A 27,236-nucleotide genomic window follows, 5' to 3' on the forward strand; every position below is an offset into this window, starting at 1 on the left:
CTGGAGTAAAAAAAAAGGACAAAAAAGATGTTGGACTAACCTTTCATAGGGGAAGTTGAGTGGCAGTTGTTACGCAACTCAATAGGGAAAATTTCCAACATGGCAGGAGGTGAGTAGGAAGCATTGAATCTTCCTGAGAGTTGAGGTATGAATGAATAGAAGAGGAAAAAAATAACCACTCTGAGTCTGTCTTTTTGGTGCATACATTTAACAGAGAATGTGAATCATACAAGAAATTTAGGTTTTAAGTTTGGGGGCCATGCATTTAGCTAAAATATTTACATAATTGTTCTTATTTCCTGGTTTTATTAACTCATCACAAATTAACAGCTCATCACAAATAGCTATTATCAGCCATAAAATAAGCTTTGAATTTTGTCAGTAATCATAATTTACCTCCATCTCCTTTTTATATCTCCCTTACCCCTCCCCTCTCTCTCTTCCTTGCAAAATACTAGGAGTTCTTTATGACATTCTTAGTTATCTGACTCTGTTGTGCTTCCTCAACTGTGTTTCATTCCTTAAATAGAAGAGACTCATTAGTTGAGCTTTGTTTTGCTCCAATATTCTATCAAAACTTGTCTTTAGCAAATCCACTTCCCTCAATAATGATCTCTTATCTCAGGATCTCACCGAAAAAGAAAGAAAATTCTACAAAGCAAAAGTCTAGCTCCTGGGAAACGCTAGGTTGTTCTCCTCTGTCTTCTGTTTTTTTAATTTGCAGTGCGAGATCCCCTACAAGTGCCATTGATAATACCTTAGTTTCAAAACCTTCTGTTCCACTTAAGTTCTAATATATGTGGGGTTTGACACCCAATTCTAATAATATGATAGACTTGATATCTCAAAAACCTTCATAAAAAAATATATATATATATTGCATCTGAAAATGTACCTACTCTGTTGCTGAGAAAATATTAAAGCTAGAGCATGAAAGGCAAAAGAAAATATTTGTATAAAATAGACATTTTCTATGTCATCCCAGATCTATAACTTGGAATGATCAGGTGCCTCAACATGCACCCGCGCGCGCGCACACGCACACACACACACATATGTAAACAGCTGTGATAGGAAGTTGGGCATCAGTTCAGAACGGTGGGGTGGGGGAGGTTGCCCTAAGGGCTTATGCCAATCTCATGAGTTCCCCAGAGAATTCAGCTGTGAGGACCATGTAGAAGATAAGAAAGTAGCCTTAGCCCTTGGAAGGCAGGGGATTAGATCAGAGATCCCTGTACTCTCTATAATCTCCAGTGGCTACTCTTTGGTGATAAAGTAAAAATAATCCACCTGATTTCACAAGAGGACCTGTCAAAGGCACTTGTCTGTATAAGCTTTGACCTGTGGGGAAACCAACCTCCTTCCTAAAAATGTACAGTGACTGTCTCTCACATGATTTAGGGTTCGGATTTACTTTCTTTGGATGAGTTGTAAATGCTAATCCAAAGAATGATTTTAAAGTGGGCTGGTACCCACAGAAACAATTGCAAATCCTCACTGTGCTTCATGTGTTTAAAGAAATAAAACAATAATTTGAAACTATTAACAACAGATGAAAAAATTTGAACAATATAACTTGGGAAAGAAGTATAAAATGGTAATTCTACAATGAAAAATATATTTCATTTTCATTGAAATTTAAAAACAAATACATAAGGCAGGCCATGGTGGCTCAGCAGGCAGAGTTCTCACCTGCCATGCTGGAGACCTGGGCTCAATTCCCACTGCCTGCCCATGCAAAAAAATTAATAAATAAATACATAGGTTAATAGAGCCAACTAAAGAGAGAATTAGGGAACCAAAATGTAGATATAAATATACTACCAATGCCTAGAATAAAAATAGTGGTAGAAAATATGTCAAAGAGATTAACAGGATGCAGGATAAAATAAGTCTTAACATGTCCCAACAGAATACCAGAAAGAGCTTTGAATGTAACTTATGTAGAGAAAATGGCTGAGAATATTCTAGATGTTATGACAGATATAAATCTGTAGAATGAATATAAAACTGCAGAACACTAAAGACTAAAATAAGATTATAAGAGCAGCCAGAATGAATAGCCAAGTTACCTACAAAAGAAGGTCCATTCGATTGACAACTAACTTCCCTACAGCTATAATGGAAGCCAGAAGACATATAAATAATATCTTCAAATTGATGGCAGAAGATCACTATCAACTTTGAACCACATACTCAGTTAAATCATCTTTAAAGAAAGAGAGTAAAATTTAAAAAAAAAAGCATTCTCAGCCCAATAAAGAGAATTTGTTATCTTAAACCAACATTTCTAATGGTTTTCTTTTTTTTTCTTTGTATGCTGTATAGTGGGGTCACATTTCATTCTTTTTCTATATGAGTATCTTTTTATTGCAGCACCATTTATTGAATTTTTGCTTGTTTTTGTTTTGCTTGCTTATTTGTTTTGGGTAGTGCATTGCCCAGGAATTGAACCTGGCTCTCCCACATGGCAGGAGAGAATTCTACCATTCAACTCCCTTTGCACCCTGTTCTAGTTTGCTAGCTGCCAAAATGCAATATACCAGAAATGGAATGACTTTTAAAAAAGGGAATTTAATAAGTTGCTAGTTTACAGTTCTAAAGCTGAGAAAATATCCCAGTTAAAGCATGTCTATAGAAATGTCTAATCAAAGGCATCCAGGGAAAGATACCTTGGTTCAAGAAGGCTGATGAAGTTCAGGGTTTCTCTCTCAAGTGAGAAGGCACATGGTGAAAACAGTTAGGGCTTCTCTCTCGGCTGGAAGGGAACATGGTGAACACAGTGTCTTCTGCTAGCTTTCTCTCCTGGCTTCCTGTTTCATGAAGCTTCCCAGGAGGTATTTTCCTTCTTCATCTCCAAAGGTCACTGGCTGGTGGACTCTCTGCTTTGTGGTGCTGCAGCATTCTCTGCTCTCTCTGAATCTGCTTCATTCTCCAAAATGTTCCCTCTGTTATAGGACTCCAGAGACTTATCAAGACCCACCCCAATGGGTGGAGACATGTTATCACCTAATCCAATTTAACAACCACTTGATTAAATTATGTCTCCAGGGAGATGATCTGATTATGGTTTCAAACATACAGTATTGAATAGGGATTATTCTGCTTTTATGAAATGAGATTTTGATTAGACCATGGCTTTTCAAGGGGACATGCATCCTTTCACACCAGCAAACACTCCCTATAGGTTTTCTTTTAAAGAGAAGGACTATGACCTCAGGAGAAGGTCCACGGTACAAATGGAAGGTTATACTGAAGTTAGTGGAAAATTGTAGGCAAATCTACACCAAAGTAAAGGAGTCTGCATAAAACAACAATAATAAAATAAAATTTATAGGTAAAAAAGAAACATTACAGAGTAAAAATACTTTATAATCCAACAACTTAAACCCTGAGAAGGCAGTAATATGAATTACTGAACTCTCTTTCAGGAACACAGAAAGAAGACTAATTTTAGATTTAATTACACATACATTTCTGCTAAAATGTCAAAGATAAAACCAAAAAGAATACAGAATGCATGATTTCTCCAGTAGAGGAAAAAGTATTAAAATAAACAATAAAAATTAAATAATCCGATTCAATGAAAGGAAGGAGAGAAATGGAAAAAAAGAAAGACAAATTGAAATAGAAGAATGATGCTGAGAATGAAATGTGAATATATCGGTAATCACAATATATGGAAACAGACTAGATTGCTTAGTTAAAAGGCAATAATAATGCAAAATAATAACTGTAAAACTGGGTTAAAAATAATAATGTAAAATAATAACTGTAAAAGCGGATTAAAAATACTAGGTATCATGAAATAGAATAAAACATAAGAGGTAATTTGAAAGAAAATGGATAAAGGAAACAGAAAATATTATCCAAAAAAAAGCTGGTGGCAAGATACCAGGCAATACAGACCTCTGGGCAAAAAAAACATTATTTAAGATTAAAAAGGCTGGGGCACAATGATAAAGATCATCATTCCACATAAGATGCTGAAAATTTTACATACGTAACAACATAGCCTCAAAATATATAAAGCAAAACAAAAAAGAGCTATACAAATGAATTGATAAAACCATCATTTTGGTGGGCCACACTCGAATGTGTCTCTCAATATCCAGAGATGAACAAGACAAAAAAACAAATTAGTAAATATATAAAAGATTTTAATAACAAAATTGACTTGGTCATAGAATGTGGACTCCCAAAATTAAATACTACACATTCTTTTCAAGCTCATAGAGAATATTTTCAAAATTAACCTTCATTAGGACAGAGTAACTTCCAACAAATTTCAAAATCTTTATCCTTCCTACTGATCCTGGACAAGCGGTGGATCCTCTGCCCAATGAATATAACAGGCAGTCTATGACACTAGGGTTTCAAAGAGACAAAGAGTTTATTGCTACGTGTGAAGCAGGAGATCAGAGGGCCTATCAGCTAAAAGTCTGTCTCTTGGAGTCTAAGGAGTTCAAGGGTTCTATGGATTAAACAGGTGGAGAGGGAGTTGTTACTATTTCAATACCAAGCATATGCAGAAACAAGGGGGATGAAGATGTTACCATCTCAATAACAAGTATAAGCAGAACAATTTACAAATGTAAAGGAGTAGAGCTGTGATAGAACTAACCTAGGCATTACAAGAACAAGTCAGTGATTAGTTCTGATCTGACTCATAGCTTCATTAACACTAGCGGATTGCTTTATCATTATAAGACTTCACTGTTGAAAAAAAGCAAGTAAAGGTGTACAAGTGAGGGTCACTTACCAGGTCTTTACTATCACAAGGTTACAAGATAAAAGTTAGTTATATAGTGATTATCAAAGATGATGGCAACTGGATTACAGTTCAGCAATTTTAAGCATTTCCTTCTATCTGTTCTAATGCACTAGAAAATAAAAAGCAATATCTATATATTGACTCTGTAATTATAAGACCTTATCTAACCACAATATAACTGAATTAGAAAGACGTGAAAGAGGCAATTATAAATGAATAGAAGATATTTAAAAAAACCCCTCTCATCTAAATAGTTTATCAGTCAAAAACATCATCATAATGATTACAAAATGAATAGAATTTAATAATGAATATATGTGCCAGGGACATTTCTGTCTTAGGGCCTTTTTCTTTTATTTGCTTTAGTTATCACAGTAAATACTTGTATTTCCATTGCATAGCTAGCACATACAGAGTGCACATGTAAATATTGATTGAGTGAATAAAATAATATTAACGCTTGTAGAGATACAGTAAAGCAGGAATTTGAAGGAAATTTACAGTCTTAAACTGCTTAAATTATAAAAAGCAAAGATGGAAATTAATAATCTAATTAATTAAACAACACTTTAAGTTTATACAGCAAAAAAAGAACCAACCAAGGAAAATAGAAGGAAATAAATGATAGAGAAAAGAACCCAAGTTAATGAAACATAGATTACAGTTATATTAAAGAAGATCAATACATTTTTGAAAAGATTGACAACACTTGGAGATAATGATAAAGGAAAAATATACAGGGAGCTTCAATAGAATTCCTATATGTTAAACTGGTGATGGACATATAAGTGCTCAGATTGTTATTCTTTCTATACCTCCATATTTTTAAAGTGTTCAATAATAAAGCAAAACAATATTCTCCCCAAAATAATCCATTTAGGGTTCATCTCAATTTTTTTCTTTTTTATCAGTTATTCTCTTAGCAATACCACACTTCTTGCGTTATTATAACTTTACACCAGAACTAGTCTGTAAAGTAGTGGACTATTTATTTCTCTTTCCTCACCTAGTCCCTTGTCAAGAGATTTGGGTGTTCTTTGGCTCTTTCTCCCAAACTTCCTATTCCTTTTCTCTCCGTGTGATCTTTTAAGCATGATGGCTGAACAGTATCTTTATCTATCTGAATGGCTCTGATTAGTCTGTTTTTACTTTGAGTGATTCCAAGCACCTTTCAAGAAAGAGACAAAAGGTTTTGCAAATCCACCAATATCTACACATATTCTGAAAACATTTCTTAAAGTCTAGGATAAATGGGAAACTAATCTAATCAAATGAAAAGATGCCAACATTAAAAGAGATGTGGGGAAGAAGTAGAAAGTGCAAAAGAGAAAGAAATATTTGTATATTTTACATTCTTAAATAGTAGAAAGAATGATCAAGAGTTTTTTGTGAATTTTGATGCAAGAATTTAAAGTCCACAAGCACAATTTGAAAATGTAGTCAAGAAGTATTTTCTGATGTGCAAGACTCATTAAATATTATTTTTAGAACATTTCCTGGGGGGGGGGGGGGACCCTCAAATAATTAGTTCTGGCAGAGATAAAGAAATAAAAATTTGTAAGGGAAATTTTAAGACAAAAGAAAAAGTAAATCATGATAAACAGACTGCCTCAAATATTATTAACACAGTTGTGAAATTTACTGAAGTGTTAAAATAACTATTCAAAAAAGATACATTAAAAAATTATAATAATAAATAGTATTGTAGTGGCAATGAAAGCTGTTATAATATCTTAAAACTTTCATCTTTCAAAAGAGTTAGTTAGCATTTTAATTTTATTATCAAAATTATCTCTATTCGAATAGGTAAAGACTATTCGAATAGAGATATGATCGTTTCATATATGTAAAGAAAACAAATAGAGAATGAAATTTTCAACACAGAAAACATTTGAAAACAAAAAATAAAGATGTAGAAAAATCTGAAAACCAAAAGAAGTTCATATAAATGGAATCATTCAAAATGCATTCCTTTATATAAGACTCCTTTCAATTAGATAAAGTTTTTTGAGATTCCTCCATGCTATTGTGCCTATCACAAACTTTGTCTTTTTGTGAGCTGAGTAGTATCCATTTGCATAACTAGCACAAAGATTGTTTTTATTCTTTCTCTGTTGATGCTCATCTGGGATGTTTCAAGGTTTTGGCTATCATGAATAAAGCATCTGTAAATATTCTTGTGCAAATCCTTTTGTGAACATGTATTTTCTTTTCAGACTTGGATACATTCCCAGGGGTGGGATTGATGGCTCCTAGGGTAAGCAGATGTTTAAATTTATTAGAAATTGCCAGGACTTTTTCAAAGTGTTTGAACAATTTTACATTCTCACCAGTGATGCCTCAGAGTTCATGCTGCCTCATTTTCTCACTAAAATTTATTGTTATTGATCTTTTCAATTTTAGTAATTTAGTGGGTGGTCAATGTCATACCAACATTTATTTTGAAAACTGGTTAATAAGTCCAAGGAATCAAGCTTTATTCTATCTTTTGTATATGAACTGTGACACTGAATGACCAAACAGTAGATCTGCTGGCTTGAATCTTTTATATGCCCCAGAAATGCCTATGCTCTTTTAATCCATCCCTGTGGTTGCAGACCTATTGTGTATAGGATCTTCTTCTGAGGTTGTTTCCATGCAGATGTCACCCAGTCCATTCAAAGTGGATCTTAATCTCTGCTTTGGTTCGTTAAAGCTGCAAGAATGCAATATACCAGGAATGGTACAGCTTTTAAAAAAGGAATTTATTAATTTGCATGTTTACAGTTCTAGGACTATAAAAATATCCAAACTGAGGCATCCTGGAAAAGACACCTTGACTCAAGGAAAGTCAATGGATCCGGAACACCACTGTCAGCTGTGAACACATGTGGCTAGTGTCTGCTGGGGTCTTAGACTTCTGGTTTCAAATAACTCCCCTGGGGGCATTTACTTTCTGTATCTCCAAACTTCTGGGTCCTAGTGTTGGCTCTGAAGTTTTCTCCAAAATGGTTCCCTCTGTAAGGACTCTAGAAAGTGGCCTGTCTTGAATGGGTGGAGACACATCTTCATAAAACCACCTAGAAAAGGTCCCACCCAAATTGGGTGGGTCACATCTCCATGGAAACAACTTAACCAAAAAGATCCCACCCAACAATATTGAATGAAGATTAGAGAACATGGCTTTTCTAGGGTATGCAACAGTTTCAAACCAGCACCATACCCTTGCTGAAGTCCTTTATGAGAGGATAAAAGGCAGGGATATTTTTGAGAAGCTGAGAAATGAAATATAAATTTCTCCTGGAGAAGCTAAGAGAGGAAAAGCCTCCAAGGGAGCTGAGAGAGAATGCCATTAAAACCAGAGTCCAGGAGAAAAGGACCAGCAGATATCACCATATGCCTCCCCATGTGACAGAGGAACTGAGAACACCAGCAGCCTTTCCTCTGAGGAGGTATCTTTCTCTTGATGCCTTACTTTGGACATTTTCATGTCCTTAGAACTGTAAATGTGTAACCTAATAAAACCCCACTGAAAAAGCCAACCCATTTCTGGTATATTGCATTCTGGCAGCTTTAGCAAACGGAAACAGTAGATGAAGGGAAATTTTTCTTTATAGAAATATTAAAAAAATAGATGAAGCAGAATTAAAATATCACTATTTTGCATCCTTAAATTAGTTAAGGAACTTATATACTAAGAATTAATAGTTGTAACTCAATAATGAGAGGAGACAAGGAGTCATTATTTACCTCTGAATAAAGTATGCAACACTCGCTATGAAGTGGTGCCAGATAATTAATAAATAAGTACAGAGAAGAATACATTGTGGAAAGCACTCAGTATAATCCATAGTGTTGGAAATTTTATGGGAGAAATGATCTTGTTTCTTTAACAAATAAACTGAAAAGCAGGGTAGTGGGAGATAGAGGTGGAAATTATATATATAAAGGGACTTAATTTATATGTTTTATAAAAGAAAGGTATAAGGCATGCAATTAGGTGAATGAAACTTAAGAACAATATGTTGAATAAAATATCAGAAACAAAAAGAAAAATATTATCATGCCTCACTCATATGGATTAACTATAATATACAAACTCAGAGAATTGAAGTTGAGAGCATGGGTTTTCAGGTTGGGGCCTATTAGAAAGGGTCCTAGATTGTAAGCTCTTACAGCAGTCACATATGTTTCAGAGTTGTAACTGATATTTCTAACTTCTGAGATATTGAGCTATTTGTATATAAACTGGTCATTCCTTGAAACATCTGACACTTATGTGACACCTGAGACTCCGAGTTGGAGCTCTGAAGCTATGAAAGTCAGCAGTACCCCATTCGGCAGCTGTCAACAAAGCTGAAACATGATCAGATTTCATCTAGAGATATGAATGAATGAAGCTGATCAGGACAGGACTAAGATAAATCTGAATATTTAGTAAAGGATGATATAGCCCATATTTTCAAACTTAAAGCTCTGTGTGAGACCAAAAAGAGGGATGTTTATTTGGTGAAGAATTTATGTTTTGGGTAGTACATTAGCTAATTGAACTTGTATGGTCAGTTTACTTGAACATCATGATTACATGGAATCTTCAATAGGACGTAAGATTTTGTTGGTTTGTACAGGTTAATGAGATGTCCAATATATCCCAGAGTGATTTGGGCAGAGAATAAAAAAGTATTTGTAAATCCCCCTTGGGGGTTTGGGGAGAAAGGAGGAAATATTCAACTTTCCCATCCGGGGAAGTGCTGATATTCTCACAAGCAGTGGGGACAACCAATTCAGTAGGCTGAGCCCTCAATCTTGGGGCTCAGCCCTATAAAGCTTATTCCTATAAAGGAGAAGGTAAGCCTACTGATAATTATGCCAAAGAGTTACCCCAGAGAATCTCTTTTGTGGCTTATATGTAGCCTCTCCCTAAGCCAACTTGGCAGGTGAACTCACTGCCCTACCCTTCTATGAGACATGATTCCCGGGGGATGTAAATCTCCTTGTAACATGGGACCTGATTTCTGGGGATCAGCTGGGTTCTAGCATCACAGGAATGAGAAAGCTTTCTTGACCAAAAGGGGAAGAGAGAAATAAGGCAAAATAAAGTCTCAGTGGCTGAGAGATTTCAAACAGAGTTGAGGGGATATTCTGGATGTCAGTCTTAAACATTATATAGATACCTCTTTTTAGTTTATGGTTTATTCGAGTGGCTGGAGGGAAGTACCTGAAACTGTTCCAGTAACCTTGATTCTTGAAGAAGACTGTATAACTATAAGCTTTTACAATGTGACTGTGTGATTGTGAACACCCTGTGTCTGATGCTCCTCTTATCCAGGGTATGGACAGATGAGTAAATTAAAAAGGTAAGGATAAAAATAAATAAATAATAGGGCAGATAAAGGGTAAAAATTGGGTAGATTGAAATACTGTGAGTTAATGAAAGGGGGAGGTAAGGGGTGGGATGTATGAGTTCTTATTGTTTATTTTTATTTATTTTTCTGGAGTGGTGCAAATGTTCTAAGAATGATCATGGTGAACAATACACAACTATATGATGATATTGTGAGCACCGATTGTATAATAAGGTTGGACTATATATGTGTGGATATTTCTTGATAAAATATTTTTTTTAAGAGAAGGAAAAGTAAAGAAGGAATTACCATAAATCATCAAAGAGGTTCCTCTCAGTGGCAAAGAGGGGAAATTGATGAGAAGGCAGCACGGAGGGTCTCTAGGGCAGCTGGAAGGACTACATCCTGGCATAGATGGCATTAAGATAGTCTGCAGCTCATAATCACTCATTAATTGCAAATTTGTTTTGTGTGCTTTTCTGTATTCGTCTTATATTTAATGACTGAAAATAATTTGAAAATTGAGCATAATCCCAATAGCAACAAATAACATTTCAATAAAGACTGAACGAATTATAGATTTGTGAATTAAAAGCAAAAGGAAAATAAATGAAACCAACTAGAAAACTTTAAAAGATGGAAAAAAACTCCATGGTCAAAAAGAACTGAAACCGCCATAACCACCTATTAAGAAAATAATTATAAAAACCGTATTAGGACAAATGAATGTCTATAGATTAAAGGCATAACTATATTCAAAGAAAAATATGATTCTCATGCTTTTATTATTAAATAAGTAATTACTAAAATAAACTATATTTAGTGAAAATTTTAAATCTAGTAAAAATGGAAAACATTTCTGGAAAATATGTAAACATCATTTGACTCAAGAAGGGGAAGAGTACATATAACATATATGAAAATTTTAAGAATAGGGCGGGCCACGGTGGCTCAGTGGTAAAGTTCTCGCCTGCCATGCGGAAGACTCTGGTTCGATTTCCTGTGCCTCCCATACAAAAAAAATCAAGAAAAATAAAATAAAACTCATTTACTCACAAATAAACTTAAGAAATATGAAATGCCAGTATGTTTCAAGTCCTTGGCACACTCCTCAATAAATGAAGAGCTAATCGCCAAAGGAAATAAATGTTCAGATTTATTCACATCATTTCATTTGAAAATGAAATTTCAAGATAGTTTTAACCCATTTACATGCATCTCTAATAATAATTGCATAGTTTTGCCATGTGTGATTTATACAAATGCAATTGCGCTCTAAGAATTTTGTCATTTGTCTCTTTTGTGGATACATATGAAGTTTTTGATTTTCATCTATGTTTATTCCTTTTCATTACTTTACAGTCTTCTCTTGAGAAAGTATTAAAACTAATCCTATCCAATCTATTTATCCATTTTACTGCTAATGGACATTTGAGATGTTTACAATTTTTTACCATTATAGAAAATGCTACCCTAATATGCTTGCATTTATCTCCTCACAAACATGTGCAAGCAATTCTCTAAATATATACTTAGGAGTGGAAACTCTGAAATGTATACTGTATACTATCTTTGACTTTACTAAGTAATGCCACACTGTTTTTCCAAGTAGTAAAGTCAATGTATACATCTACAAGTAAACTAATCATCACTTGGTATCATCTGCTCCTTAATTTTTGCCAATTGGCTGTACATAAACTAGTATTTCACTGTGGTTTTGACTTGTCATTCATGATTGCCAGTATCACTGTGTTTACCCGCTGTACCTGCAGTCTTCCCTGTGAAATTACTGTTCTTGCCATTAGCTAAATGGATTATTTTCTTTTTATTATTCATTTGTATGTGCTCTTTATATTTTCTGGAGACGAAATCTTACTGATTATATATCTTGAAAATATCTTCTCCCAATATGCAGTGTGTCTTTTCAGCATTATGATATTTTCTGATTAACAAGAATTCATTTTCACTTTGATATAATCCAATATATTAATATTATTCTTTATGGCTTCCCATTTTTAACCATATTTAAAATTTAAAAATCTCTGTTCATTGCTATAGGATATTTTTCTACACTTCCTTTTAAAAAATTAAAGTATTGCCTTTTATTTTTAAACCATAAATCCATCTAAAATAGACTTTTCTGTCTAGTGTGAGCTGGGATGCAACTTAATCTTTTTCTATATGGACCCAGCATCATTTATTAAATAGCCCATCATTCCTACAGAGACTTGCAATGGAGTTTCAGTAAAACCTAAAGTTTCAGATATGCATGGTTATGCTTTTTGGCCCTCTATTTTTCTATTGGTTTATTTTAAAAGGCCAAGTGTAGATCTATTTAGAGGATAAATTATTTGATAATGAAGGAAAAGATAATCCCTAAGATTTTTACATTATCCATAAAAAGAAAAATAAAGGCATCTTAGGAAAATGCTCCCAAAGTTCACATATCAAAAGCTACTACATTTTTTAATAGGGCGGGCCATGGTGGCTCAGCAGGCAGAGTTCTTGCCTGCTGAGACCCGGGTTCGATTCCCAGTGCCTGCCCATGCAAGAAAAAGAAAAAAAAAAGCTACTACAATTTTTATAGTGTAACCTGATAAAGATCACACACCACATATACACACAGACAAATACACACACACACCTCAAAATAATATCTATACCTTTTATAAATACAGGAATAATATTTCTAAGTAAATATTAGTCCATGGAATCAGCACAGAAATGAACACATGTATACAATACAGATCATTGCCAAGTAAAGTTTACTCAGACTCAAGCAAGCATAGTTTACAACTATTAAATCCATGAATCTATTTCATCACATTAGAGACTCATACTATAAAATGCATAGATAGAAGAAAAGCATTTGATAACATTCAAATCCATTTCTAAAAATAAGCTGTATTAATAAACTAAGAATTTGGGCGGGCCATGGTAGCTCAGCAGGCAAGAATGCTTGCCTGCCACGCCAGAGGACCCAGGTTCGATTCCCGGTGCCTGCCCATGTAAAAAAAATAAATAAATAAATAAACTAAGAATTTTTTAATTATTTCTTTACATGATAAGATCTATCTGAAACCAACAACCAACATTGCACAGACACTAGTAAAATAAAGGGACAGTCACATTGAGGCATGATGAACCAATGGACTGTTATCACACTTAATAATCCCTGAATTTAGTAATGCTCTAAATATTCTCAAGTGCTAGCCAAAGGAATTGTACCATATCACCAAAAAATATAAGAGGGTAATTATTACCAAGTATAAGACAAAATTCAAATTATTTGTAGAAGATATTAATCTAGAAAAAAATTAAAACACACAATGGAGAATCCAATGAAAACTATTTGAAAAAATGGGAACTATAGTAATTCTGTAGGTCTAAACATTAAGTGGAAAGCAGCAATACAACTCAAGATATCAATAATAACTAGGAAGGACTGATGGGAAAAATATCCTCTGTAAGCCTCAGCTTACTCATCAATCAAAATAGTGATACTTTCATCATTGAACCGAAAAAAACAAGTCAGACGTTCTGTTGCAGGCAGGAGGTATAGCATGCAGGGTGAGATGGGGAAGGTTTGGAGGGCTCCCAGCAGAGGAGTGATGTGATCTGACATATGCTACAAGCCCATAGGGACCAGGGCTGGGATTTGGGGCACTAATTAGGTACAGCAAGAGATGATGGTGCATGGACTAGAGCCGGCAGTAGCTGTTCATGCAGACTCTCTAAGAAAAGATGATATCCAGGCTATTTAAATTTTTTTTTCAGGTCAACTAAAAAGGCTAGAATTTCCACATTGCTAAAATCTGAAATAGCATGCACTTGTATACACACACATGTATGCACACAGATGTACACACACACTCACACGCACATAAATGTATAGCCCCAACTCACTTAAAAATATAGAACCAAATTAGAGTAAAATCATAAGTTAAATATTAGCAAGTCGATACCAGATGCCCAAACAACTTTGGTTACATGATAAAAAAAACAGTGGTCACACAAGGCATTGTCAACTTCATATGGTACTCAGTGAAAATGTTACAGATATTACCCTTTAAAACTCATGCATAAAATGATCATAATCACAATCAGCACTAGTATTTAAAGTTTCTCATCAAATTTTAGCCAAAGCCAAAAGCAGAAAAAATGAAATAAGCAAGGTTGCAGGGAAAGGAGGGAAGGAAAGAAAAAGGGTACTTTTGAGAAAATTAGATCTCAAGAAAATACTCTGTTTCTTTTAAAGGTGAATTATTTGAGGATAATACCATTGCCTGGAAAAGCCACGAAAATTACCGGAAAAAAACATTAAAGTTTTAAGTGTTCAGTAACTCAACCTGCTACCAACAAAATATATGAAATCAATAGCTAAACTATGCAGTTGCAATATTTGTCTAGAGCATGTAGAAGAAATGTTCCATTTACAATAATAAAAAAGAAAATATGCGATACCCTATAAAAATAAAAACAGAACTAATATGTAGGCTCTCTATAAGGAAAAATAGCAAATCATTAGTGAAGTTATTATATGTATTATATATGATATAGCTATATAGCATTCTATATATCAAATATTGTGTGTTGTATATTATTTAACCTATTTTATGCCATATGTTTTGTATTATATTATAGGATATCATATCATATATGTTATATTATCACCCCAAGGACTGGGAAGAGAAATTGACATATTTAATAAACATAGTCTAAAAGATTATAGAATTAATGTGACCTAGGTTGGGGAGATTAAAAATAATCTTGGCCTCTCACTGCTCATCATTCTTTGCTCAGGAGAGTGCCCACTTGTCTTCTCACGTGTGTATTTAGTAAATTTTCTGCTTGCTTACTCGTGGTGCTATGCCCTTGAATTCTTTCTCATAGCATGGTCAAGAACCAGGAAGACAAATTGGCAACATATTTTGGCAAGCCAAACAGGAATGAGTTCTCTTCTCAAACTGTCTGGACTGGGAGGTTTGGCCATGTGCTTTCTCTTTTCTTCTCATTTGGTTCATTGCTATCCTCTTCTATGTCCTCAAATAATTCTGTGTCCTATTGAGAGGGTGGAATCATTTTCACTGTTCTTTAGGAATCTAAGGGCCAAATCTAGCTCCCGCCGGACATAAATTTGGTTCACCCTGGGCCTCCAGTTACCTCCCCGTAGGTGGTAGGAGCCTGTCCCCATGCCCTGTAGGTCCAAGGAGGCTCAGTGCTGTGGATGATACCACTCTTTGGGACCTGACTGAGCTTCTTCCTGTGTTTAGCAAGAGTCCAATAAATTGAGTCCTCTCACTCCCTCCCTCGCTCCCTCCCTAGACCTTCTCTCTTTGGCTCTCTGAGACTTTGCCACATTCTCTCTTCTACTCCCTTCTGAGGACCCAGACTCTTTCTCCTGCTGAATCTGTTCCTCTTTTTACTTCCTCCACAGAGGTCCTCTCCCCACCTCCAGAAAATCTCCTTTCTCCTCTGTCTGGCTTTCTGTGAATGATACCTGAGAAATTCCATCTATTATAACACAGAATTCTTGGCTAAAAGTTCTTGTACCAAACAAGGTGTTGTCTTTTAAAATTCTAGTGAGTCACCTCTAGTTTAGGCACATGGGACTTGGGTACTTTCCAGTGGGATTGTCTTCCCCCAAGAGTCAGGGTAAAAGACAGCCCTGGATTTTCTAATTAAAGTGAGCTGAGGCTATGAGAGCCAGTAAGCTCCAATTCATCTTAAAATGAACATGCAGGCCCTCATGCTCTCTGCTTGCTCATCGCAATGGCTCTCTAGTTCTCGCCCACCTGGGGACAGTGTGGACCACAGTTTCTCCTCTCCACTATTGTTCTCTGATACAGTTGAAACCTTGGTGGGCCTTTCTCTTGTGGGAGCTACAAATGTTAGATTTGCTTTCACGTTCTAAGATCTGTGCTGGAAGGGACAGAAGGAGCCTCAATCTGGCCCTGTACTAAAATATATCTATATGTAGACCCTGTGAATTACCTGAAAAGTGTACTAAGTCACGTTTTCTTTTGCTCATGGCCTTTCCCAAGACATTCTCCCCTAAAGAAGCCTAATTTCTTTGTTGTGTGTTCCTTCCCCCAGCCTGATCCTGGTAGCACTCAGTGAAATTCCCTCCCTAGAGTTTCTTTGATTGTGGCAAATCTTTTCTATTCTCTTAAACCATAATCCAGGCAGTAATAAAAGCACAGGCACCCAGGAAGATGAATGGTCAGCTCAGCAGTGTCTGGATAGCACAGGGTCATCCATCTCCTAAGTCTTCAAGGACCCTGAGGATGCCTGGGGACAGGGAGCCTAATCCCACAGTGCCAAGGGATCAGTGCTCAGAATGGCAGGCCAGCAACCCAGGACACCCGGCCCCTATATGGAACTCTACCTTTTTTTCTCTCTCCCTTCCTTAGAAATGGGTGCTGCTTCCAGTATTTTGACTGACAGTCCATTGGGCTTCCTGCTACAAGACTGAGAAGATCTTCCCATTACAGAGCTAAAAAAGGAAAAAGCTTATTTTCTACAGCAGTATTGTCTGGCCGCAGAATCACCTCAAGCATGGGCAGTGTTAGCCCCAAATGGGACTGTCAGTTAAAGTCCTATTTTACAATTAAATCTCTTTGTAAAAGGGAGAGAAAGTGGCAAGAAACTCCTTACATACAGTTTTCTATGGTCTTATATCATGACAAACCCATAAAGAGCTCTTGCGAATTAGGTTATGCCCAGGACAACAGTCAAGAACTTCTTCCTCCTGATTCTTCTTCATAGAAGTAGGTATATTTTTTAAAAATATTTTTAAAAATATCTTTAATTGATAAAACTTAACATACAAACATATAAACATTTTTAACATGCAAACATTTCATACATGATATTCAGTCAATGGCTCACAATATCATCACATAGTTGTGTTTCCATCACCATGATTATTTTTTTTTAACATTTGCCTCACTCCAGAAAAAGAAATAAAAAAGTAAAAAGAAAAAACTCATACATACCTGTTTACCCTTCCCTCTCATTGACCTCTAGTATTTCTATCTACTCAATTTATTTTAACCATTGTCCTCCCTATTATTTGTTTATTTTTTATCCATATTTTTTACTTATCTGTCCATGTCCTAGATAAAAGAAACATCAGACACAAGGTTTTCACAATCACATAATGACATTGTAAAAGCTATATCATTATACAATCATCTTTAAGAAACAAGGAGGCTACTGGAACACACCTCTACAGTTTCAGGTACTTCCCTCTAGCTATGCCAATATACCATAAACTAAAAAGGGATAACTATATAATATCCCTTTTTAGAGGTAAGAAAAACCTCTAGGATAACCTCTCAATTCTGTTTGAAATCTTTCAGCCACTGACACTTTATTTTTTATCATTTTCTTTTCCCCCTTTTGGTCAAGAAGATTTTTTCAATCCCTTGATGCTGGGTCCTGGTTATCCCAGGACTTCTGTCCCACATTGCCAGGGAGATTTACACCCCAGGGAGTCATGTCCCACATAGTGGGGGTAAGAGCAGTAAATTCACTTGCCATATTGGCTTAGAGAGAGAGAGAGAGAGGCCACATCTGAGTAACAAAAGAGGTTCTCTGGGGGTGGCTCTTAGGCATAATTTTAAGTAAGCTCAGTCTGTCCTTTGCAAGACTAAGTTTCATATGGGTGAACTCCAAGATTGAGGGCTCGGCCTATTGATTTGGTTGTCCCCACTACTTGTATGAACATCAGAAATTCTCCAAATAGGGAAGCTGAGTATTTCCTCCTTTCTCCCCATTCTCCCAAAGGGACTTTGCAAATACTTCTTTATTCACTGTCCAAATCACTCTGGGATTTATCGAGGCATCACACTAACCTGGACAAACCAACAAAATCTCATGCCCTAATCAAGATTCAATGTACTTATTCGACTAAACTGACCATACAATTTAAATTAGGAGATGCATTACCCAAAATATAAATTTTGCACCAAATAGACATCTCTCCCTTTAGTCTCACACAGAAGTTGAAGTTTTAAACTATGGACGATATCATCCTTTACCCAGGCTTCTAATACACCTTAGTCCTATCCAGATCAGCTTCATTCATATCTTTACTCAATGTCTGATCACTTTTTCAACTGTTCCTATATGGGGTACTGCTGACTTTTACAGCTTCAGAGTTCAAACTCTGAGTCTCAGGTGCCACATAAATATCCGAAGTTTCTGGGAAAGACCATGTTATATATAAACAGCACAGTATCTCAGAATTTAGAATTAAGTTAGTTACACTTCCCAGATATTTGTACCTGTTGTAAGAGTTTACAATCTGGCACCCTTTACAATAAGCCCCAACCTGATATCCCATGCTCTCGACTTCAGTTTAATGAATTTTTATATAGTTAGCCCAAATGATTGAGGCATGCTAATATTTGTCTTTTTGTTCCTGACATTTCATTCAGCATACAGCTTTAAGGTTCATTCATCTAGTTGCATGAGAAGGCAAGACATTTTAAATAATCCTCTTTTAAATGGCCCCACCCCCATCTCCTGCCAATCCTCATTTAGTTGTTATTCAAACCTACTGTGGCCAAATATAAAGCTTCTCTTCTAAATTGTGCTCTCTTTTCAGCCCAGGAAACAGGAAACGTAGAGGACAAAGGTATTCGCAGAAGCATTGCAGTAGACTTCTCTCAGGTGGGGTAAGTCCCCATCTTGGGAGCCCAAGTCTAGACATCTCACAAGGAAGAATGTTCCAGGGACCCCTGGCAACTTTACTCCCCATGTCCCCAAGTAACTGAGGCAGCAGAGACGAAAACGCCCAGCTCTGGCACTTGTTGGGATGCCACGCACTGTCACATTGGCGCTAGTGAAGCAACTCTTTTCCTTTTCCAGAGAAATTGGGAAAGGCCACCAGTCAATATATGCTTAAAAAAAATGGGAAAGCATAGCAAAAACGAGTCTCTCAATTACAATCTGTAAAATACAGAAAAAGTAGTCAGACATTTCCTATCCCCAAATGTTTATAGCTTTCTACCAAAACAAGAAAGGTATTTGAGAAGGACTTGCCACTTGTGTTATGTCTCGATTTCTATTAGAAAAAAAAAAACTTCTTTATAATCCCCTTTTAAAACTTGAGAAAGAGGAAAACACAGCTCTGTTCCAAGGAAGGCTGATCGAAGCCCTAAAGGTTATTAACATAAACCTGAATTCACAGGAAGGTCAAATTTGGTTGGGCACCATTTCATCAACCAGTCTGCCCCTAACATTCAGAGAAAGCTGCAAAAGCTTTCCATGGGTCTGCAAACTCCCACTAATGACTTATTAGAAATTGCCTTTTCTATCTTTAACAATTGAAACACGACTGAGGAGGAAGAGAAGGCAAAGAGAGGTAAGCGGAAGACCAGAGAACAGGTTCAGCTTATTGTATTAGCTGTTAACAGTGCTCTGTCCTCTCAAGATCACCTAAATCATGGATTCAAACCTCAAGAACCTTGTTTTAACTGTAAGTCAAAAGGCCACTAGTAAAAAGGGTTCCAGAAACCTCAAGACAACCCTTGACCTTGGGAACCCCTGCAGTTTTTCCCTAGGGGCTGCCAACATGGGCTTCTGGCCCAGGGACTGCACTGTTTGCTGAAGAGGGGGCAGGACAGCCCCTCAATCCTTGCTTGCATCAAATGAGGAAGCCTGAGGGTACCCAAGGCCACTTCTGACTTCACATTTGACCAGCTTAGAGGAGCCCTGGGTGACACTCAACATGACAGGTAAAATGATTAATTTCTTAACACTGGAGCCACTCTGTCCTAAACTGCCACTCTTGGCATACCTACCCTCTTTCCTAGTTATGGGAATAGACAGGAAAACCAAATTAAAACCTTCGCTCCTCCTCTGCCCTGTAAACTTGGAGACATTCTGGTGTCCCATCAATTTCTCATTATACCTGAATGCCCCACCCCCTTCTAGGGAGGGCTCTTCTTCACTCCTGGGGGGTCACCTTAAGACTAGTAAACCCAACTGGTTTTATCCCTTGTTTGCCCAAAAGCCCCTACTAGATCTGAGTCCTCTTAGCATCCCAAAGAAGATCCTTAAGCAAATAAACCTGTGGGAATGGAACAAAGGCATCCCAGAGTGAGTCCACCGAGTGAGTAGCCCTTTCTGCATTCAGATTCTCAGTTCTAGATCTTAAGAGACACATTCTTTATCCCTCTTCACCAAAACTCTCAAAACCTATTTGCATTTAAATGGCAAAATGTAAAAATAAGATTCCACCCTGCTCTCTTAGATGGTACTGCCCCAAGGGTTTCAAAATAATCCCATATCTTTAAAAATGTCTTAGCAGAAGTACTTGCTGCTCTCCTACTGCCTCAGAGGCCAGTCTTGCAAAGTGTTAACTTTGTAAATTAACATATTTCTAGTATAAAAGTAAATTCTTAAAAAAAAAAAAAGAAAAAGAAACAAACAAAAAGTAGTTTTTTATAACCACCACTAAGCTACAAGCCCTGAATGGATGTAGAAAGTTGTGAAGAGCTTAAGAAAGTAAGTTTTTAGTCACTGCTTAACTGCAAAGAGTTGTAAAAAGCTTATGAAAGTAAATTCTATCATATTCAATGCCAACCAAATGTAATAAGTGTTTATAATATTTAAAAAAAATCTTTTGTGTAAAACCATGAATGCACTCAAAATTGGAATTTAGTTTTCTGTTAAATAAGTGTAAATTTTTAGTCTACTCTTAATGAAAGATTATAAAAAGTTTTTCTTAACTATCTGAGTATTCTGTCTAAAAGATAAACTTTTATATCATTTCAAAATAATGTCCTTCTTTTTTTTTGCATGGGCAGGCACCGGGAATCGAACCCGGGTCTCTGGCATGGCAGGTGAGAACTCTGCCACTGAGCCACAGTGGCCCACCCAATAATGTCCTTCTTAATGTTTATGTTGACGCTATCACAATTTATTTCAAAAGACAATTCTTCTCACTCTTATAGAAAAACTATTTTGAAGGATTTGTTCTTTCACCTTATAAAAGTAAGGTGCAAATATAGTTCAACATATTATATTAAAAAGCGTTTTAAAATATTCCAATAATTAAAAGCAATTTTCTATCCTTCTATTAGTTAAATGTGCATAGGCAACATGCTAGTCATATAATTAAATATTATTTAAAATTCCTAAAAACTTAACAATGTTCTATCTACCAATGATCTGTATAATGTTAAAAGTTACAAATCATGGAAACAGCTTAATTTGCTTGTCAGTTACACTATTTTACTTTAAAGCTTCTTTTAAAAGGTACGGGTGGTCAGCCATAAGCCAAAATCCCATCTTCAACAAAGAGGACTTTAAAAGAGCCTAAAGGACCATTTTGCCAGTAGAGGCAGAAAGGGGTGGTCAGATTGGCGGACTCTGTGGTGTTCAGCAGGTAGTTGGTCATTGTGGTTGGGCTTTACTCATTCCTTGCCTCATCTCTCCCTGTAAGGGGGGTGAGGCTTCATCCTCAAATAGTATCAGCTGCTGTTGCAGTTCTGAGCTTGATGTCGTTAAGACTTCTCTCAAACTTGCGTGCTGAGGAAACTCAGATGTTGGCCTCAGCTCTGAGGCTGAACTCAGCAGATCAGCTCATAAAAACTTCTGTATTCAGACAAAGGAACGAATCATCAGAAAGCAACGCTTATTATCCTGGGCTCGGCAGCAAGGAAGAGGACTGCTAGTGGAAACCTTGCAATCTGAAAAGCAGACTGAAAGGTGACAAAGAACCTGAGGATGGGTGGTGAAGAAAGTGTAATATTTCAGTTCCCCAACCTAGAAATGTTAGTAAGAATCAAGAACAACTTAATAGAAGACCAAGGACCAAAATTCCCAGATGAAGATTGTTCATAAGAAAAAAGAAAGAGGACATGGTTGTCACTCATCAGCAGCTGCATGGCAGGCCATGCAAAATGAGGGGAAGAAACAAAGTACATTTTCCAAACAATCAAAATTGGAATTTTAGCTTATCAAGTTCCAACTTATCTTTTGCCTTTTTCTCGTATGCTGTATGGTAGGGGTCATATTTCATTCTTTTTCCATGTGAGTATCCCATCACTGCAAGCATCATTTTGTTGAATTCACTTTTTTGTTTGGTTGGTTTTTGTTTGTTTTGTTTTGTTTTGGGCAAGTGCATGGGCCAAGAATGGAATCCGGGGCTCCTGCGGGGCAGGCGAGAATTCTACCACTGAACTATCCTTGCACCCCTCCCACTACCCTCCCCATCCCCACTCCAGCTTCTTAAACCTCAAACCAGTCAGAACTAAAATGGAGCCAAATTTAGTGCGTTGCCATCACCAAGTGTTCTTCCTAAACCACCAAGCTTCTGGATTCCTGTTTCCTTTAATCCTTCTGATAAGGAAATAATGACATTCCAACTTAAAAGCTTACTTAAAGTACAAGTATAAAATAAAAAAGTACTGATGTTTAAATTTAGGCATCACATTTAAGACTAGTTGTCAACTGGTCTGAAACAGATTCATCTATTTTATTTATATTTGTATAAAACTGCTAATGTAGAAAATATGATTAGACTTCATCTCATTTGTTTTATGTGTTGTGGGCACTACTAGGTAACGGTAGTAGCAACTTTAACTAAATTATTGGTTGTAGTTGAAATTGTTCTTAATTGAATAACAAGTGAAACCATTCAAGTTTAAATTTGGAGAATGACAAAGGAATCTTTTTCTAATGCTTTTGGGGGAATTATCATTCATGGATGAGTAGATTTACCTGTTGAAAGCTAGTGACTCAGATTATGACATCTAGCTAAAACATGCAGGGATTGAGAACTAGCGAAACATTTGAAAATTTAATGTCCTACAAACACCCGAACAAGTAATATGCCAACAACTTGATGCACTGCCAAGAGAAAATGTGAATTTTCTTTAATGAATAGTTAAGTGCATTGTAATTAGTTTTACAGTGGTACACATGGAAAAGGCACTTAGGGCCCACGAGAAAGAGTTGCAGTATACCCCAATGGCCCTGTCCTTACATATAGTCAATAGGCATCTGTCAACAAATGCTCCCAAACCATATTTTATAGAAACAGTATTTGGTGGTCATTGTGAAAAGCTGCACTGAGCAGCTTTCAAAACACATTTTCTGTGTTCTAGCACTGCCACAAGCTGTTGACAGTGATCTGGCCTCAAATTACTCCTAAGAGTTTGGCATTAAGTGGGGAATTGTATAATATGAAAGTTTTATGTACCTAGGGAAGAATGAACCATGTAAATACATGTAATAAACTTGCAGCATATGTAAAATTTTGTTGGCCTTTATCCAACAAAAATAGAGTATGTTAGTATGAATTTGCCGAAGGTAAGGCCATGGACTTTTTTTATACTATAGCCTAATTTTAAAGGTTCAGATTAATTTGCTTTTAAAGTTTGCCCTTGTGCTCAAGTGCCAGTGTATATATGTTATAATTGCCTTGGTTTTAAATTATTTTTCAAGGTAAACCGTAGTGTAAGAAGTTTTATATTGTAACTGAAAAGATTTAAGCTTTAATTCCTGTTTTTAAGGGATGTGAAATGCAGTACTGGACAGTTTTTTTTTTCTCCTTAAACCCAAAGATAAATATTAAAGGGTTCCTCCAACTTTAAAGATCCATTTTGATTTTCACCAATTTTTGTAATCTATGATACTACTATAATTTTATTGTACAATGTCAGTGTATTTTCTTTTCTGTTGTAAGTGCAACCCAGGGGACCACTTAATGCAAAACAGTACCATGTTTAACCTTTCTTAAGGATAAATGTTAAACAAGAGTTAATTCAATAGTAAGTTGAAAAAAATGCATGTGGGGTTAGATTAAAAATGATATATGGTCTTCTCTCCAGGCCCCTGGGTTTGAACAACTTTCCCCGGGGTGACTTCTTTCTGCATCTCCAAAGGCCTGGGCTGAGCTGCTAGTGCTGAGATGAGGAATGCCGAGCTGCTTAGGCTGTGCTACCTTGCGTTCTCCCATTTAAGCACAAGCCAATTAAGTCAAACGTCACTCATTGCAGCAGACACGCCTCCTAGCCGACTGCAGATGTAATTAGCAACAGATGAGATTCACCTACCATTGGCTCATGTCCACAGCAACAGAACTAGGTGCCTTCACCTGGCCAAGTTGACAACTGAATCTAACTCCCACAGTCAGCTAAACTAGAGTGAAGCCAAAGCCCTGCCCCCAAGGACTTGAGCTCAGAAAGCAAAACTAATTGCCCTCACCTGAGTTCTAGAGCCAAGAAAAGGAAAAAGGCTATGCTTTCCTAGTACTGCATGTTCACGCAGGGATGTAGAAAGACCAAGAAGTTCTCTTAATTAAACACCACCAAGAAATACTCCATTTCTTAGAAAAATAGCAGTAATTCATTGCCCTATCCATCAAAAAATAATACTAACCTCTAGAGGAAATAACCAAACCAACACAGCAGCTAAAGCTGCCACATGATCAACAAAGCACCTTCTAAATCTCATTCCTGCACCCCTTAATTGCCATATACCCCTCTTAGTTAGAGGCAGGAATGAGCTGCCCAATGAGAATTCACTCTTGGACCTGAAAGATGGTAATTTCCCTCCCTCTTCCCCAGTCTGTCTTGGCTAATGCATCATTTAGCCCTGCACATTTCTGTCCCCCTCTTGCTATTGATCAGCTCTTGCACTTTTAAACTTCTCAAGTTTATTTCTTCCAGACTAGAAGCTTTTCACACCAAACCAATGCTGGCCGAAGACTTTCAGCCATTCTAACTGCCCCTCTGGACTCTTCCTTCTCAAATGAGATAGCCAGAAAGTTCTATGTCCCTTCAGGTATAGAACAAGTGGGAAGAGGCTACAGAAAACACACCCTCATCCCTCAGCACCCCTTAAGATTAAAGGGTAAAACTCTCTGAGGGGGTATCTGAAGTAGACTACCACAGAGAGAGAGAAGGGAGAGAAGGAAAAAACAAAAACATGAGGAAGCCCTTAAGCAAGGATGGTTAATCAAGGTCAGGAGAGCCTGGGCACAGACAACCTGCATGGGGCTCCCTATTTACAGGAAACACCCAGTGGCAGCCCATTTGAAGTCAAAGGATCCCCACCTGAGTGAGTCACCTACAGAGAAGGATGGGGCTGACTCACTTACCCAAATGTCCTATGGAAAAGGAATGGGGAGAGAAGGGATAGTAAGAAAAAGCCCTGAACAAGAAGGAGGGAGAGGAGTAAGTAAAGCTAATCTATAAAAGCAAATGGTCCCACATGGCCTATCGCCTCTCACCTCTCATCTTTCTTTTCTTGTGATAGGGCCTGCATGTCTTCTCACATGTGTATCTAATAAATTTTCTGCCTGCTTAAAAAAAATGTGAATCATATTTTCTTCTTTTAGTCTTACCAGACTTTTTCTACATTCTGTTTACATTACTTGTGTGAAGTTTTAAATGGCTGGCAATCTTGTAATGCTTATCGATAGCCTTATATATTATATATCTACCATTTTATTCTAGCAGTTTCAGTTCCAGAAATGTATTCTGTGGCAAAAATCAAAACTATGTACAGATACTTAGCTTCAAAAGTATGTACTGAGGTGTTGTTTATAACATTAAAAATTTGGAAATTATCTAAATGTCTAATCACAGTAGGCTCTTTAAATGAATTGTGTTTAATCCCTGCAATAGAATCCTCTTTTTTCAGAGAAGCCCGTTTGAATTGAAGAAATGCTCTCAAGATATTGATCAAGAAAAACTGAGTTTTGAAAACAAGTTCTAAAGCACATTGAGAATTCTATTACATAAATGTTTCAAAAAAACTAAAAGCATGTCTCTATCAAAATACAAATAGCAAAACAAGTCTCAAATTATTCTTTTTTATAGTTACATATTTTCTACTAAAACTATAACATTTATATTTATAAAATATTTTTATAATAAAATATTATCAGCCTTAATTTTCCATTTTTTAAATAATTTCTATCAGCAAGAAACTAGGAACATACTAAAATGTCCCCAAGTAGTGAAATCACTGAGTAGATGATGTTATATTTAAATATAATGGATAATATTTTTACATTTTCTTTTCCAATAACATTTATGTAAAAAAGAAATAGGGAGCTGATGAAAATAGCTGGTAAACCAGAAAGTGCCTCCATTAAAGCAAAGTACACTCTGAAGTAGACAGATCAATTTGTAAACTCAAAGTCGTCATTTCCTTTGGGGTCTATCTTAGTTTCCCAGCTGCTACAACAAATGCCACGCAATGGGTTGGTTATAATAATGGGAATTTACTGACTCACAGTCTCAGAGGCCGGAAGGCTTGGTTCCCCCTGGGATCAGTAACAGTTGACTGCCAGTGATACTTGGGTTCCTTGGCTTTTCTGTCACATGGCAATGTCCTCTCCTTTCTTTTCTGGGTTCCACTGACTTCTGGCTTCTGGCTCCTCTCCATGGCTTTCTCTATTTCTGAATTTCTTCTGCTTGTAAAGAACTCCAGTAATATGGATTAAGACCCAACCTCATTCAGTTGGGTCTTGCCTCAACTAAAAATAACATCTTCAAGAGATTGTAATTACAATGGGTGCATACCCAAAGAATGTGGACTAAGAACAACAAGAAGTCTAGATGTGGGGTACATAACCCAAGCTACCACAGGGCCTCTGACAAATAACCGATAATTTCAAATTCACCTCTATTTGAAATGATAAATTCCCCAATTCTGGAATCTATAATTGTGGAACCAGAAAAATCTCAAACCTCAGTCTAGATTTACCCCAACTGAAAGTTTAAATGGATAGATTAAAATCAGGACCTCAGAACCTGATGCATAAAATAAATATCTTTTTAAAAATTTCCGAAAAAACTACAAGCCTTCCCAACAGTTAAAATGCACCACAGTGCAGTCATTAACTGATCCACCAAATATTTATTAGTCTTAGATTTGAGGAAGGAGATGAGGTATCAGTATAAAATAAGTGTGTCCCTAACGTCAATGAGTTTATGATTTAATGGGGAAAACAGCCAAGTCCATATAGTGCTTAATATTCACACATGCTTTCATAGACATGTTAGGGCTATATAATCATCTCCAATTCACCTAATCTTGGTGAGATCTTCCAAATCATGAAATCCATTGGCCCATTTAATACTTATTTTGGTTGTCCCTCTTGATCA

General features: G+C 36.4%; 1 long non-coding RNA gene and 1 pseudogene across 1 annotated transcript in view; one reads left to right on the forward strand and one right to left on the reverse strand.

Moving 5' to 3' along the window:
• LOC143683947 (uncharacterized) overlaps window positions 1–27,236 on the reverse strand; it is a 355,121-nt gene that overhangs the window by 83,119 nt on the left and 244,766 nt on the right. The gene's annotated exons all lie outside the window — the stretch shown is intronic.
• Window positions 19,838–22,511, forward strand: LOC143678214 (proline-rich nuclear receptor coactivator 2-like; annotated as a pseudogene).

Source organism: Tamandua tetradactyla, chromosome 1 (genome assembly GCF_023851605.1).
Source record: "Tamandua tetradactyla isolate mTamTet1 chromosome 1, mTamTet1.pri, whole genome shotgun sequence".
Classification (NCBI taxonomy): Eukaryota; Metazoa; Chordata; class Mammalia; order Pilosa; family Myrmecophagidae; genus Tamandua; species Tamandua tetradactyla.